The following is a 16,655-nucleotide window of genomic DNA, read 5'->3' on the forward strand; positions in this document are numbered from 1 at the left end:
CTGAAAGAGATTTAATTTTGGGATTTTATAAAGCCACTTCTAAAGGATGAAAAGGATATTATTAGCTATTTAAACTGTTGTTCGGAAAATTGCCAAAGTTATTCTAGGGTGAATAGCTGGCTCATATCTACCTCTTAAAGAAATTATTTTGTCCAATATCAAAGTTGCTGTTTGATATAGAAAATGGAAATAAAGATTGCTATTAACAGAGGATTTCAATGCAACTATATTAGGAAACCATGTATTGTCTGTAAATTCTGCCTAAAAGTTAACAGCAGTGCCTGAAGCAACTCAAAAATTTTTCTTCTCCACATATTCACTCACATGTTTTAAAATTGTTGGTTTTGCAATTGCAAAAACAATCAGAAAAAAAAAAAGTGGATAGGAACAGAAGGATTTTTATGCTTTAACTGCTGCAGAATCTTCAACATTTTGGTAAGGATTTGAAGAGGATTTCTAAGAAGAAAATCTGGGTCATTAGTCTAATGTTCCCCAAAATGTACAGTTATAAGTTCAAAAATAGAAAACATGATTTATTTTCAAAGGCTAAATGTGTAAAATGTCTTCTACTATAAGAATTGCATAGGAAAGCAATGAAAGCATAGGGAGACTGTGGTAGCAGCAAGAGAGAGAGAAGTCTGTAATACATAAGGAGATAAAAAAGGTGGCATTGTGGTGGATACAAGCAGATTAGTAAAAGAGATCAGATGGCCCAGGAGCCTGAAGATTTGATAAGCAGATTTTCATCTCTGTTTCTGGGTTCAGGATCTCACTTTTTTTTTTTTTTTTTTTTTTTTTTCACTAACATTTTGACAGTATGTTGCAGAATGAGAAAACAGGGGAACACCTGAGCTAAAGATTCCCTCTGATTTGGTCTCATGCAGCTCCAGGCAGCACTTTTGGGGAGGTGGTAGCAGGGGAATGGGTTTGTTCCACACAGCTGGACCTGTGCTAAGAATAAACTCTTATAAAATTAAAACAATTACATAGAGATATAACCTTCTGTGAAAGTCATAATGCTATAATGCTAGATTTTTTAATGTTATTTTCAGAGAGATAACTTAGTAAGGAAGATAAATATGTGTTCCAAATGTTGTAATTTTCTGTACATTTGGTGGACAGCACTCACTGTCTGAGAGAGGCAACATTAAAAAGGTATCTTTACTGTCTAGCTATAAACCTAGTAGTCTAATAGTCATTAGACTAGAATTGCTTAATTCTAATTGTTAATTTGATGTATATCTGATTTCTCCCTCTATTATTGATAAATCTTCACCATCCTCTGCCCCCAAACCACAGACATAAGTTTCTAGGAAACTTAACTCTTCACAGACCTAAAACCCATAAGTACAAGTCCTGTAATAGAAAAAACAAACAAAAAATTCAGTACTGGTGAAATATGTGGCTACAAATGTTGTTACACCATGTCAAATAGGAACATTGCTTGGTATCTGCATGCTAATCTCAAGATTAATTTTTTTATACAGTAAAAACTCTCTACAATTCAAAGACTCTGCTTTACATCTTAAGGCTTTGTTCCTGAGGTATACATGTATTAATGAAAAGTAGACCATGGTTTCCTTTACATAGTATATGACTGAGAGGCATCCCCACAATTTAATCTTGTGTAAAAAAGAGAATAAACTAAATTTTCCTGAAGGAAGTGGTATGTTCTTTGTTTCTGTCTCTCTGTATGTGTAGGAATACATGTGGACATAATAGAATCACAGAACCACAGAATGGGTTGGAAGGGACCTCAAACATCATCTATTTCCAGCCCACTGCCAAAAACAGGGACATCTTCCACTGGACCAGGTTGCTCAGAGCTCCATCCAACCTGACCTTAAACACTCTGTTTATCTTTCTGTAGTTGTGTCCCTGTGTTTATGCATGGGATTTATATTTAAAATTCCTCAAATGCATGTAACTGCTCTGTTATTACGAAACAGATATAAGAACTCAACTATCCAATAGTAATTTTCCAGTAATTTGCTTAAGGAAAATAAAAAAGGGCAGAGTCAATAGTTATTAAACAAATAAAACATGAGTAGATCACATGAAGAATAACCAAAGACTCATCTTACAAACATAAGAACCTTTACTAGGCAAAATCAAGGAGGTCAACTATTGTAATTAATTGCCATGGAAACAGCTGGAAAGCCAGAGGTCTCATTTCAGTACATAAACTTCACTGACATGACAGCTTAAGTATACTTTTAGAATGTCATATATTTAATTTCCTAGTAAGTACATTTAATTGCCAACCTTCAAGAAAGTGCTTTCAGTGATTTCTTTTCAGATAAATATTTGCATTTGTGTTTGAAAGCAACTGAATTGAATAAAGCATAGACTTTGGACTTGCAAGATTTTTTCTCTTTTTTTAAAAGAAATAGTCAGCCTGATACACTTTTTTTTTTGGATCAAAACATTTTCCCAGTCCAGTTAAACAATAATCTGTATTTTGAGAGCATCATACCAGAAAGCATTGGTGTCCCTTTTAGCTGGTCATGAACACAACATATTTTTATATACTAGACTGATTAAATGTATAGGAATGACAGGAGCAAAATCATTAGAAATTCACTACTACTACATTAAACTGGTCTTTCTAGCACAGTTCTCTCTCTCCAGCAGTCACAAACTACCACCATATTTAGATACATAGGTGATACTTAGGAGAAGCATGTTAGGCTGTGTTTCCATGCCCACACATGCTTCAGCACCCATAAGAAATGCAGGGAGAGGAGGACTGATTCCTTGATTTCCTGGGTCTTTGGGAAGACCCCACTAAGCACAACAACAACAGGATCAGCAGTTTCTGTAGGTCTTCTCTTGTACCACCTTTCCTGCACCAGGAAGAATCAAACACAGCTGCTGAAATCTTCCTCCATCAGGAATCACCACTATTTTTATTGCCTTCCTTCACACTCATGAACACCTGGAGTGAGCAGCCTTCAGCACTATCCAAAGATGGGTTGTAGCACCAACTTCAGTGCATGTGATTCACAAAACAGAGAGAAACAACAATTGCCACCATCAGACATTCCCTCACTTCTCTGCACAGGAGGACTCTGGGAGAAGAGGAAGTGTCACTCCCAGAACTTTGAAAAGATCAAAAAAGAATGTGTCATTCACTGAGCCAATAATCCATACAGTTCCATTAACGTCAAGTTATCAAAATTGGGAAACCTTTAGATGTTAGTCACAATTATTTCTGTTCTTCAAAAGACCTTCCTTGTTTTCAGCTCTTTCCCCTGGAATTTTGCTCACCCTTCTGATGTCCCTCTGCATCCTATACCATTTAGTAACACCCTTCCCCAAAAATTAGGGTGTAGAGTGGAATGTGTGACAATCTATTGCTCCCTCCAAGGTCTTTGTTGTGATGAACTGTGGTATTTGTGCTGGAGTTTCCTTCTTGTCAGTCTTGGACTATTTCTCACCCAGACTTCTCCCTTGCCCCTGCTCTTAGGGAAGGGGTACAGACTGATCCTAGAGCCCCTCATATTTTCAGGGCTGGTTATCCCACAAGGACTGCTGCCTGCACCCAGGTCAGGCCAAGCACAATCCAGCCAACCTCTTAAAATTTATGGAAAGTGAGTTTCAAATTAAACTCTGACCAGCTCCAAAGTGCTCTGCAATTTGGTGAATAATTGTTTGGCATTCACCTCACCTGCTAGCTTCGTGATCCTATAAATCTGAGACTATACCTCTTAGCCTTCTCCTCTCAGAGCAAAGATCTTTCAGTCTCACAGTTTAAAACTGCTCTATCCTTTTGATCACAATCATTGGTCTTATACTTTCCGGTATCTTCTCTCTACCCTCATAAACCCCTGAGACCAGAACTGTAAGTTGTTGTCAAGATGTGAGTTTTCATGGCATGAAATCGCAGAGAAAATATTCAAGGAAAATTTCACTGAGAGCTGGGTATTTTTTGGGTTTTCTCTTGATTTTAATTTGTCATTTTACACAATAAGAGTAAGCAAATAATGCCACAGCTAATTCAGTTTGGAACAAACTAAGTATTGCACAAATTGATAGGAAGAAGGGCTGTAAATTACTTAGTCCTATGTCCAATTTCAATAGTAGCTCCAAAGCAAGCATCCAGCTGATATGACTATAAATTTAGCTTAAGGTGTGTGGTTTCCCAGCACACAGAAATGGCTCCATTAACACTGTGGTGACATATGGAGAACTGGACAATATTGGCAACTACAACTACACTCACATATTTTCCCTAGCAGAGAGATGGAGCATCTGGGCGCCTGGAGAAGTAGTAAAACTTCTTCCCAATTCAACTGGCATTTTCACAAATGCCTGAACAATTGTCTCATTGTGTGCAAAACCAGATACCCTTGGGAAAACACTAGATTAATCACTATTCAAATACAATTGTAAATCATACTAGAGTTGCAGCTGCTCACTTGCACCTATAAGGAGGAACAGGATGTTGGTGGCACAAAAAACCCAAGATAAAAACAAGACACAAAGGTCTCTGCCAGAGAAATGCATTTCTCAGCCAGAGGTCCAAAATCTATACCTGCTGTCATACTGCAATTTCTGCATAATCTGCTTTAGTTGAGGTTTCACAGGTTTACCAGGGTATGTAGATAAGGAGACAGCTTTCTGGGGATGATTCCTTAGAAAATGGGGTTCTTTAGTTCCACCTTGCATCTCTTACTCATCAAAGCCCTCTACAATCTTTCACTCTATTGAATTTTTTGGAGTGCTGTCTTTGCAGAGTTTGTTTAGGAATGCAAAGGGAATTGTTCCATACAGATTTCTAAAAATGAATGTCCTGAACCAGTAAATCTTACCCCAGTTCCATGTACCTTAAGTTCATTAGTTGGCTAACACAGTTTTCCAGACTTACCTCTTTCCCTCAAAATCTTAAGATTCTTTCGCTTTACCAATGTCTTCAATCTTTATTCTGTCTACACAGGGGGCATTAACACAACCAGAAGTCATGGAAGCCAAACTCATTATCACAGATGATTCACTGTTTTCTTTCTTTGTATTCTCTGTTTTTATAGTTTTATAAATAGCTCATTGTCTTTTATGTGAGTCTGTATTTAAATGCTCCCTTCAGTAATGCCTGTTTCAATAATATGATGAGTTCTTAGTGAGAGTTCTGAATGAAAACTACAACAACACAGCAAAAGAAACATTTATAATAACTCCAGGGATTCAATAACCTTGATTTCCTGGGTGTAAAAAGTAATCATAAAACACCTGTTGCCAGATACCATTATGAATAACTGCAATATTCCTTGTACTGCCATTTTATTACTAGATTGTTTCTTGGAATAGCCCTTCAGCATCTTTCTATCAGCATCAGCACAGACTTGATTAATTTCAAGGCTGCCTGTCACAGAGTAGTTGATGGTTGAGGACACAGCTGGGCAATTGTATCTTTCTAACATTTTAATAACCAGACTTGCCATTAGATTGCATTTGGCCTTCAGTAACATTCCGCGAGAAATGTCTTTGGGGTATCTGTTTTACAGACTTATTGGAAAAAAGTTGCCTTTTTATGCTTACCAGGTTGTGTAGGTTGTGCAGCATTGCTTTTGAGAGACCATTAAGATGTGATAGGATGTTCTGCAAACCATAAATCAACTAAAAAGTGCAAATCTATGAGAGAGAAAGGTTCCTGAAGAGTTTTGTGTCACATACTTTCTTACATTTTATTTTTACTAATTATTGCCTATACCTGTCAGAATAATAAGCAGGGGCAGCCAAATAGGACAGGTTTAAAAGATAAAAGACTACACAGAAACTGAAAGATGTAGGTATCCTGGTTTTCTTAGCTTTTATCAGAAAAAACTGTTTCAAGATGTAGTCACAGTTCTTCAGAAAATGAATTACATGATGAAATCTTTCATTCTGCATTGAAATTCATGCAACAGAACAACATTTCTGCACAGAAAACTAGCAAAGTATGCTCTATTTGATTGAATATTTTTTCCACATCTTGAGACAAAAACAGTTGAAGAATGAAGATGAAGTCAAATCATATCTATAGTTCTTTGTGAGGATTGATTTCACATTGATTAAGATTTTTTTTAAGAGTTAAACTATATGCAGAGAACCAAAAATTCTAAAATTCTCATAATAAGGTTGGGGAGTAGATAACCAGAGAGCTGCAGTGGGAAGAAATGACTGGAAACATAATGAAGTTTATAACAAATTAACGTTTTTCATGACAATCATTAGTTGCCATGTTCTTCAATTTGTCTTCATCCAGCCTTTGTAAAAGGACATTCTTTAAAAAAAATCCCAACAACTTTTAGCCTGTAGCCTTACAAGGTGTTGCTAAAAAGAACAACTGGAAATTATCTTTGACAGAGCATTGTAACTGAGATATATTGCCTTGGCTTTATTGTACTCGTGATAATCCTCATTTTTTTTGACGTTGAAAGAACACCAAAAAATAAACCTATGCAATGGAAAAAGAGCTTCTCCAGAAGTATAAGATTTTTAATTGGAAGATAAGTTGTACTGGATGGATGTACCATCCCAGTGAAAGACACAAAGAGATAGCACAGCAATAATCTTTCATCACATCCATGGATATGACTTTTTTGCCCCTCTGGTCTGCTCGTGCATTGGCTACTGATGCAGATCATGACATGAGGTTTGACACAGCACTGCTCAGAGAGTTTGTCAAGCAGCTTCTGCAATGTGAGCTGTCTATTTGTCAGCCTTTCCCCCTCTCCTCCTCATCAAGTATTCATTTCTCAGAGTAGTTATCACAGATGTAAAGCGGGAGAATATATAGGGAATATCATGCTGCTGTCACTAACGCTGGGCATCATGTCATACCTGAGAGGATTGTACTATGCTATGTTATGAGCAAAATGTGCACTCAGGTTATTGCTTGCAAGCTTGGTTTTTTAATAAAAATCATCAATCCTGTTTAAAAAAAAAAATTATGTGAAACAGGACAGTATGCAAAACTTCTGACTTGCATTAGTATTCCAGATATGGAACAGATGAGGAGTATTAACTGAAATGAAATAAAAAATAATGATATACTCTTTCTCATAATGCACGAAATACTAGAGTAGAAAAGAAATTTATTGACTAGGAGCTATAGAACAAGCATAGGAAAATATTTTTCTTGGCGTGCACATCTTAATTGTCTAATTCATTGCTCCAGAATCTTGCAGCTCAAAAACACTGGACTAAATTAATTGAAGAAAAAAACAATGCATCAAACACACCCCTACACAGATTTAGGAGAGCCAGGAGATTGAAGAGAAAAAAAAAATTAATAGGGACAATGTCTGAGGGATAGGCTTTCATTATTAGTTTAGAATATTGTCTCCAAGTTTCTACAGAGCGAGAGCTAAGAAGACAAACACACAGTGTTCAAGTGTATAGTGATTAAATGGATGTCACACATATGTTTGCTGTCAATACTATTTCTAGTATATCAAATTGCATACGAAAGCCACAGAAATATATTTCCAAATATTATAGTTTGGGGTTTTTTTTATTCATTAAAGGTGTTAATAATTATCATCTTGATTCCAACAGAATAAAACAAGAACTTTAACTTTGGTTTGGGTATCAGTACATGTTGCTGTCATAATATATAACAGTGTAAAACCAAGTATCAAGTTAAAATACTTTTTCTGAATTACTGTACAGGTATTAATGATAATGAAAATATTGGTAAAAATAATGAATATTAAAACTGGAGGTTCTCTTTTGCTTTCTCAGTTGTGTTGCTGCTGCTCAGAAGCAGATTTTTTTCAAGTATGAATGGAGGCTAACTTCTCCTGATTACCTGGGCATCCAAGTGCTACGGATGCTCTGGGATATTTTTTCTTTCATATCAGTTGTTGTATGATGAGGACTTCACCAAGAGCTGCATTCCCCTTTTGGAGAGCTGCATAAATTTTGGAAATACTAATCTGACTGTATCAAGTTTACAAGATACTTGTTAAAGCATGGAGCTATTTTAAGTTATTTAGATCATGGTTTTTCCATTTGAGGCTGTGGTTTAAAAGGATGAAATAATCTTGTTCTTTTCTTTGTTAAACTACTGTAGATTTTATTGATCTAATTGGTTGGATTGCTAAAAGAAAGTAGGAAAACATTCTAAGTATTTCCTAGTTGCAACATGAGGTTACATTATAGAGAAAGCTATAGGGAAAACTACCAAGAACAGCATAATTTCCCCATAGGAGCATCAGTCATGTGTTCAGTTCCTCTCATGAAAATTGTCAAAAATCATAGCAATATGAGATCTGATGTGCTATCCTGAAATTTCTGGATGATTCCTTTTTGTTTGTTCATCGCTGTATTTCTGAACAGTAAAAGACTGCACAAATGTTATTTATGTAATTTTCTTCTTCTTTCATTTTATCAGAATAGTCCCTGTAACCTAAAACTGAATGCAAAGATTATCAGTGGGCTGCTAAATACTAATTAAAATATAGTGCTGTTTATCTCATCCTCCAACATTTCTTCTGCCTGTTCAAGTAGTTTTAGGTTAAAGCCTTCCCAATGCTTCTATAGAAGATACAACATGGGCCAATTTTAGAGATTTATTCCTGGCACTTAGGAAGAGTTTGCATAAGAAGTAGCCAGCAAAAAGAAGATATTTCCACTTTTATCCATGTTCTAAAGCAAGGACACTGCAGCATCAGCCACTATACAAAATTGGCTAATTAAAATATTAAAAGAAACACATTTGTATTTGCAAAGAGAATCCTTATCCTGATGGTACTTCAGGTTCTGAATTTAATTTTAAACACAGGTAAAAGAGACAGAATACTGAAACAACACTAATTCTCAGCACTACATGGGTAGATCATGAGCTATCTGCACACATGATCTGTTTTTAATCCAGCCCTGCAACACCCACTGATGTTATTCTCTGTAAGAAAGCCAGTCAAGCCAGCCACTGAAGCGGGAAATTGTATACTTTTTTGTAAGACTAATGCCTACAAGTGTTTACTACAAACAAACAGATGCAATCATACCTCAGGTGTTAATCAGCAGTTCTGTCATCAATGCAAGAATTCTTCACATTTGTTGTATTCACTTTTCTGCACTTTTAAATGCTGTTGCCTTGGATTACTGTAAATTACAGAGATTGTTATTAACACACTTTGCTTTTTTCTATTCCTCTACCTGACTGATCACAACCAGTAAGAATATTAATTTTTCTGTATGTCTGAAGTTGTTGCCAGAAGTCATAATGAAAGCAAGTGCCAGCATTGTGCTAGTGCTTTCTGTACTGCTTGATGCAGAAAACTTGATTAAATTGGCCTTTCCATACCATTACATTTGATATAAGTACATACTCCACTTATGTATTTGAATATATACTCTTTTTTTTTTTCATAGCTCCTTAAGCAAACTTGCCATTGAAATAAGCCATTTCCAAAGGGTATAAAGTAGACTACCTTATTTCCCAGCAATTGCTTATTTAGTCCATTTCCTAAGGCAGATTCCTGAGGCAATAAAGGCAATCATGATTTACTTTCAACCCAGATATTGGATATTTGACATATACAATATTCTAGCTACTACCAAGCTATTTATCAAAGACATAATACTTTAGTATTACTTGCTCTGGATTGCTTTTTTCCAATAAAATTCTGTTTAATTATTATAAATACCTAATCTAAAAGTCAACAAATAACTGGAAAGGGTGCACTGACATATGCATTATTCACACAGCATAGGCAGTAAATCTGCAACAACTATGTTAATTTTAAGAATTAATTGCTTTTATTCTTAGAAAGTATTATTTTTCAAATAGGAAACTTTCACACAATACTATTGTGTGAAAGTTTCCTATTTGAAATATGCACTTGTAAGAATCAGCTCTATGTCAGAAGTTCCTTCCTTTATAGGTTTCAACTAATAGCTAGATAGAAAAAAGTTTCCATTTATTTCTGTGTGGTTACAGCTAAGGATTTCTGAAACCAAATCACTAATGTAAGGCTTAAAATAGATGTGTTCCCCCATAAAGGACATCAAGATTTTTTAATATTTCTACATTTGATATTTTCTGTTTAAAGTGTTTATAAAATGCTGACACAGAATTTAACTCCGTGTCTAAGGGAAAAAATGGCAGCAGCTCAAAAGGCATCTACAGAAAGATATTAATAACCTGTGTGTTTTTCACTATATGTATTTGCATATAGAATTGGCCTTATGTATTTATATCTTTTGCATTAGCCTGATCTCAAGATAATTAAGCTGAGAATGGGACTTTCACTCTTTGCCAGTTGTATGGAAACAGCAAACCTGACACTGCAGAAAATTCCTGGGAAGCACGGAAGAACCTAGATTACACACTATCTGAGAACAGGAAAGGCATCCATTGAAACACTAAAAAACTTGTGGAAACTAACAAACTGATGGATTTATTACAGGCTGATGGACTTATTACAGGCCTGCAACCAGGCTGTGTGGAAAGGACTGAACAGAGATTCTAAGTTACTCTTTTAACTCTGCAATACACAGATTCATTTTGCTCTCAGCTCGTGAGTCTCATTTTCATACTCTACAGCCACTGTGAGCAAAAAGACTAAAGCCTGGCACATTATGGTATGCTAAATTTAGCCTCTTTAATTTACACCACTCCCCTCCTTCACATTAAGGAAAATTCCAGATAAAGTTTTTGGGCAATGCTTTGCCACTGACTCTATTTGCTTATTGTGTGGCTTTAAGAACAATTGTTTTGTTTTATGAATGCTCCAACACACACAAAATTTTAAGAATTCCTGTGGGGAAAAAATCTCTGGAGCTCCCTATCATGCCATAAAGGCCAAGAAGTATGGTGTTTGAAAACCTCTTTGTTAGGTGCCTTCCATTTAATCTGTTTGTTCTGAACTCCTTCATGCCCTTGAAACTGAATCAACAGCAACTTCTCTGGCATGGGTGACTTTACTGCTGTTTTGTTCTCCTAGCACAGCTCCAGGAGACAACTGCCCTGATGCCCTTCTCCTGGGCAGATCAGAGTTTGTACACTTTCTTTAAGACAACCTCGTCCCTCTTACCCTCACAGAATGTATTTTTGATGGTTTAATGACACTGTACTCTAAAATACCTTCTACTCCTGGTAGTAAGTCTCCAAATCATATTGTGACTTTTATGGAGATTTTAAATTGAAACAAAGTATTGAAATCTATAAGTCTGCAGGCTTTTAGCTATTCAAGTACTGATGTGTCCTGTGGTACACAGATTTTTATTTTCATTTTACAAGCCAACCACATACAAGCCATTGACTAAATGTTGGAGTTTTTTATTTATGTTCCATATGTACTACACCATTTGCTGATCATATGGTTGCATTATTTCTAAACACTTTATTTCTTACAGGACATAGTTCAAATCTTTTTAGAGGAAAAGAGAGAGGTATGTACTTTGAAGAATGTGATGGCAAAAGATCTTGATTTTTTAAACTGTAATTTTTCAGTTCAAATATGATGAAGATAACAAGGGAAAAACTTAATGTGGAAATTGTGCCAGCAGTCTGGGGGAGGAATTGACGAGAATTGGGACTGTTGTCTCCTGTAAAATTTGCATTAATAACGCCTTTTTAATTCTACAACTATTTGGCTCTACTTAGTGATGGGATGAATGCCTAACAACAGTCAAGAAAAGATGAAAATACTTAGACTGAGTTCACTGCTATGTCTTCAGCTAAGAAGGGAATAAGTAATACCTAAGAAAATTCATTGGTTGCCATTGTGCAGGACTAGAAAAACTGAAGAACTGCCACTTAGAATTTTTTCCTAAACATTTTTTACAATTTTTTGAATCCTGCTGTTCTATGTGCTTTGTTCAATTGTGGTATAGGAAAGCCTGTATAAATTAGACTGTGAATACTGAATCTAGATGCAATTACCGCCTGTGGTCCCTAGTTATTGGATAGAAGCAAAATTTCTTACTTATGGGGAAAATATTGCATTTATGCCTATGTTTCTACATCAAAAAGATGGACACAGCTGTGCAGCTGGAGCAGAAGTGAAACTAGAGAGCTGTTCTGGAGGGTATTCTTGGATACACATTTTGCATGTTACTTCTCATTTGCTCAAATGGAGAACGATTATGTGCCAATTTGGCACATGCTTCTTCCTCTTCCCTTTTAGCTTGAGGGTCTTGGCCATTTCGGTGCACAAACATAGCCAAGATATTATCCACTCTCCACCTCTGCTGGAACATTGCTTCCTTCAAATCGAATATTTATATGTATTGCTCTTCATTGGCATTTTGAATATTATGCCAGTATGCATTTTACCTAAACACATGAAAAAATATCAGAAAGTAATTTTTAAATTTTTTTTAAACTGAAGAAACTAAAATTTTCTAGCAGGAGTGCCTATACTGCCTTTCTTTTCTTCTCCTGAGTAAAACAAAGGCACAATAAAAGGAAAGAAGGATTATCATGTAGTGTATTGCTGATAAATTCTGTGTTATGATCGGATAGAATGCCATGGTGTTAGGATTGACATAGCCTCCTAATGACACATATTCTGATACTTATGGTTTCCAAATGTTTTTTTTAGCTTTTTAGGTGGTGATAGAAGCATTTAATAAGCTTTTTCAATTACTATAATTTAGCACAATCAGGAAGGAAATTAAAAGCACAGGTGCCCCATCCCTGGAAATGTTCAAGACCAGGCTGGATGGAGCGTTGAGCACTCTGGTCTAGTGGAAGATGTCACTGTCCATGGCAGGGGTGTTGGAATTCAATGATCTTTAAGGTCTTTTCCAACCAGGCCATTCTAGGATTCTCTAATGTGTTGGGTACTAAAGAATGACAATTATTGTTGCCCAAGATTTTGTAATTGTTATAGAAAAATTGCATCATAATCTATACTAATAACAGACATGTATAAGGAACATACCAGTGACCAAGTCACATATTTGACACAATGTTCTTAGTGAATATTGGAGAAGTTTATTTCCATGGCACTTCAGTTGTTTCTTAAAACTAATTGTATAATTTTTCTTGACGTTAAACATTATATAGCCTCAAGTTTTAAACTTTGTTGTGCATTAATTTAAACTGTAAAACAAAAGAAGTTCACCATTAACTAGAAGCTAAAGTTAAAAGTACAAGCCCCAGTTTCAACTTACAATCATGGACTGCAGTAAATTACTGACTCCAGGATATTGGAGGCCATTGCTGTAGGGCCCAGACAAAACTAGACCAAAATTAGCATGAATTTTTATGGATTATTTCCTTGGGATTTTTTTTATATCACTTCTCATTTTTTTCTGCATTATTTAAATCAGAAATGTAATCACAGTTTATATTTTGTTGCTTGACTTCTCCAGTATGTTAAAAAATATACATTTATTATGTTCTTCCTAGTACCTTATATTGATATTGCAAAAAAGATTTGAAATATGGATTCTGAATAGCAGAAATTCATGCAGCCTGAGGAAGAAGAGTTTGAAGAAATTATCCTACAGACCTGCCTACAAAACCCTACCATAATGAAGTGTTTTTCCATATAGTTAACAAATATATGCTATTTGACTGAAAAGTTTGGCCCAGAAAGAATGAAAAAGAGAAAATACTTATAGCTGTATTTTGTATTTGTACTTATTCTTTATACACTAAAAAACCTCTAAGGAATAGATTCATGGCTTGAAAATAGACTTACTAATGGCTTTCCAAATATTTTCCTTCATATACCTAGTCAAATGTGATAACTTGGTTATATATCTATGATATACACCTCCATATTAATACATTTACTGTATATTATTACTGCACTCTGGAAAAGCATAACAGAGTTACAAGAAAGCAAAAAGTACAATTTTTCTAGTAAGTAGAAAAGAACAATATTTTCAGAATGAAGATCCTGTCAAATGTCATTCTTGTTCCATGCAGCCTTTGAATCTGGCCCATTAAGTTTTAAAAAATGTGGCTCAGTATGGATTTAGTAACCAAATTACCCAGGTTTAGAAATTGTCTGTCATTTCGAAACATTTTTTGTCGGAAGAAGACAAATACTTTGCAAAATAGATCTTCGTTGGTAACTTTAAGGGAGAGAGCTCTGTATCACTTATATTTGTAACATCTTTGGAAGAATGACCTTGTGTACATAATATTAGAAAAGTTTTATAATAAAAAAACAAAAGCTAAAAGAAAAGTGGCAGTGGCAAGGGATAGTAGTCAGACATTATGACCGGGTAAATTCTGACTGGGCATCAGAAAATATTTTTAATAGTGGAACTGGTTGTGCAGAAGTGAAGAACCTTCATCCATGGATGCTGCCAAGGTTCACTAGAAAAAGCTACTGTTGACCTAATCTAGGTTTGGATAGATTATCTCCACAGCACTGAGTCAACTTTTCTGTAACTCTTCTGCTACTACATTTATAATAGTTTTAGGTCTTTCCTTCATAGCTGTGTACTGCTTGTTGTATTTAATTTCCTTTTAGAGTCAATGGGAATAAATGGCTCTACAAAATAAGATCACAGAATACTCTGAGTTGGATGGGACCCACAAGGCTCATTAAGTCCAAACCTAAAGTGAAAGGCTCATTTGTGGATTGAACCCATAACCTTGGCATGATTAACACTACACTCTGACTCTCACATATAGCTAATTTCTTTCAGCTATGTAATTTAACAAGGTTTGAACTGTACATTAGACTATACTGACTGCAAATATCTCTTAGAGTGAGAACTTAGGAGCTGATGGTATGTTTATGAAACTTATTCAGTGATTGCTTCAGGTAAATTCCACAAGCAGTCTGGAATGGGATGGAGCTTTAATTCCATCCTGTTGAGAGTTCTTCATAATGAGCTTTACTCTAATTTTGGTGTAAGGTTAATAATATCAGCAACATAATGCAGAAATAATACATAACTCAAAAAAAAGAGAAAATTTTCTTTCTTTTGCTGTTGTCCAATAGTTGAGTTTTCTACAAACTTTTGAGAAGTTCCAGCCTGAGAGATGAAATAAGAAATATTCCTTAGCCCATTGTCTTTGTCTCTAGTATCCGAAACTATACGAATACCTTGATGTGGGTTTCATCTCCATTTCTGCACACTCAAATTGCCAAAACTAACCTGCTGGATTTGAAAAGTAAGAAATCAAAAAACCTTACTTGGTCATCTGCAGAGGGAATAGAACAACATTAGCAACTTTTGTTTTTTACCTAGTAGAAGTATTAAAGGGACTCAACAAAGAACTTGAAAATAATAATTCCCCCAACGTTTAAATGAAATTTGTTTACCTGTTATATCATCTTACTGACATTCATTTAATTTAGCTTTGCTCCAAGGTACTTATTTTAGGCCAGGTTGAATTGCCTTGGTTTATTGTTTGGTTTTTCAAAAGCCTGTTGTATGTGCAGAAGCTTTAAAGGCCCTTTGATGACAATGTGCTGCAAGTTAGGCAATTGAATGAGATAACAGCTTGCACTTCAGAGGCAGGTTTTCTAGAATATGCATACACAACTGTGGAATTGAAAGAAACAATTACGGATACAGCTGGTCACCAGAAAGCACAGTAGGTCATTATGTCTGCAAATGAAGGGCATTCAAATGAAAATATATGACTGAAAAATAAAGAAGAATTAAGAAGCTATGTTTTTCCATAGCAACTTAGTTAAAGATAATAAATCTGAAGCTGATGGAACTGTGCTGCTTAAAGGGAAAGATTCTGCACTGATACAGCTTAGTTGCGCCTGTCGATATTTAGTTGATTATTTTTACTACTACTAATAGCAAATGACTGCTGAATTCTTCATGTTCATGTCTTCAGACCATGACAGTCATCTGCAAATACTACCACAATTGGTTGAGACACATGATAGTGTTTTCAATTGTATACTGTTTTACAGCAAGCTTGTTATCCTAAACTTTAACGATCAGGTTATGCTGGATTATTTAATCAATAGTAACTTTAGTTGCCATGGTGCATTCAGAATACTACTGATATTTACTTTATTTTGCTTGGAATGCTATACTTGTACTTCAGTTTCTCTGTGTTCACCTTCCCTTGTCTCCCTTTGCATAAAAAAGAGCTAATTACAGAAATCAGTTAATTTATTTGTGAGAGATAACATCTCTATTGTCTACTCATTGGGATTTGAGGCAGACTGAGCTAATGAGACATGTGCACTTCAGTCTTGTTTTTCTCCACCATATTAAAATGGTAGCTATTATAGACCTGTTTCCTTCCTGTCTTTTTTTGGCAGTCATTCATCTTTGACATATCTTTGAAATTGCACCACTTGTCTTTAGAATTCTCCATATTGCTGTCCATTTGGAAGCTTTATTAATTTTTAAAGTCCTATTTTAACAAGTTTCTTGTTTTTAAAATAATTAAATCTACATGGATAATTGATCCAGCTAAAATTCATTCCTGCATTCTCTGACATGCTTCTGTTACTGACAGTCTACATTGTATAGCTGGATTTTTTACTTCACGTTTTCTTCATCTACTTAAAATTATACCTTCTCTAGTCTTTATAGTGCTCACTCTGATCTGAGAGAATTTGATACAATTTCTTATTTTAAATGATCAGGTAGGAGACTCAGAACTAGTATCTCACAGAGAGAAGATTAATTTCTTAGTGAACTAGTCTGGATTGAAATATATTTAGTGTCTTTCTTCACTAATCTCCATTTTGTACCAAAAATGTATTAACCAAAGAATG

Source organism: Zonotrichia albicollis, chromosome 2 (genome assembly GCF_047830755.1).
Source record: "Zonotrichia albicollis isolate bZonAlb1 chromosome 2, bZonAlb1.hap1, whole genome shotgun sequence".
Taxonomy (NCBI): Eukaryota; Metazoa; Chordata; class Aves; order Passeriformes; family Passerellidae; genus Zonotrichia; species Zonotrichia albicollis.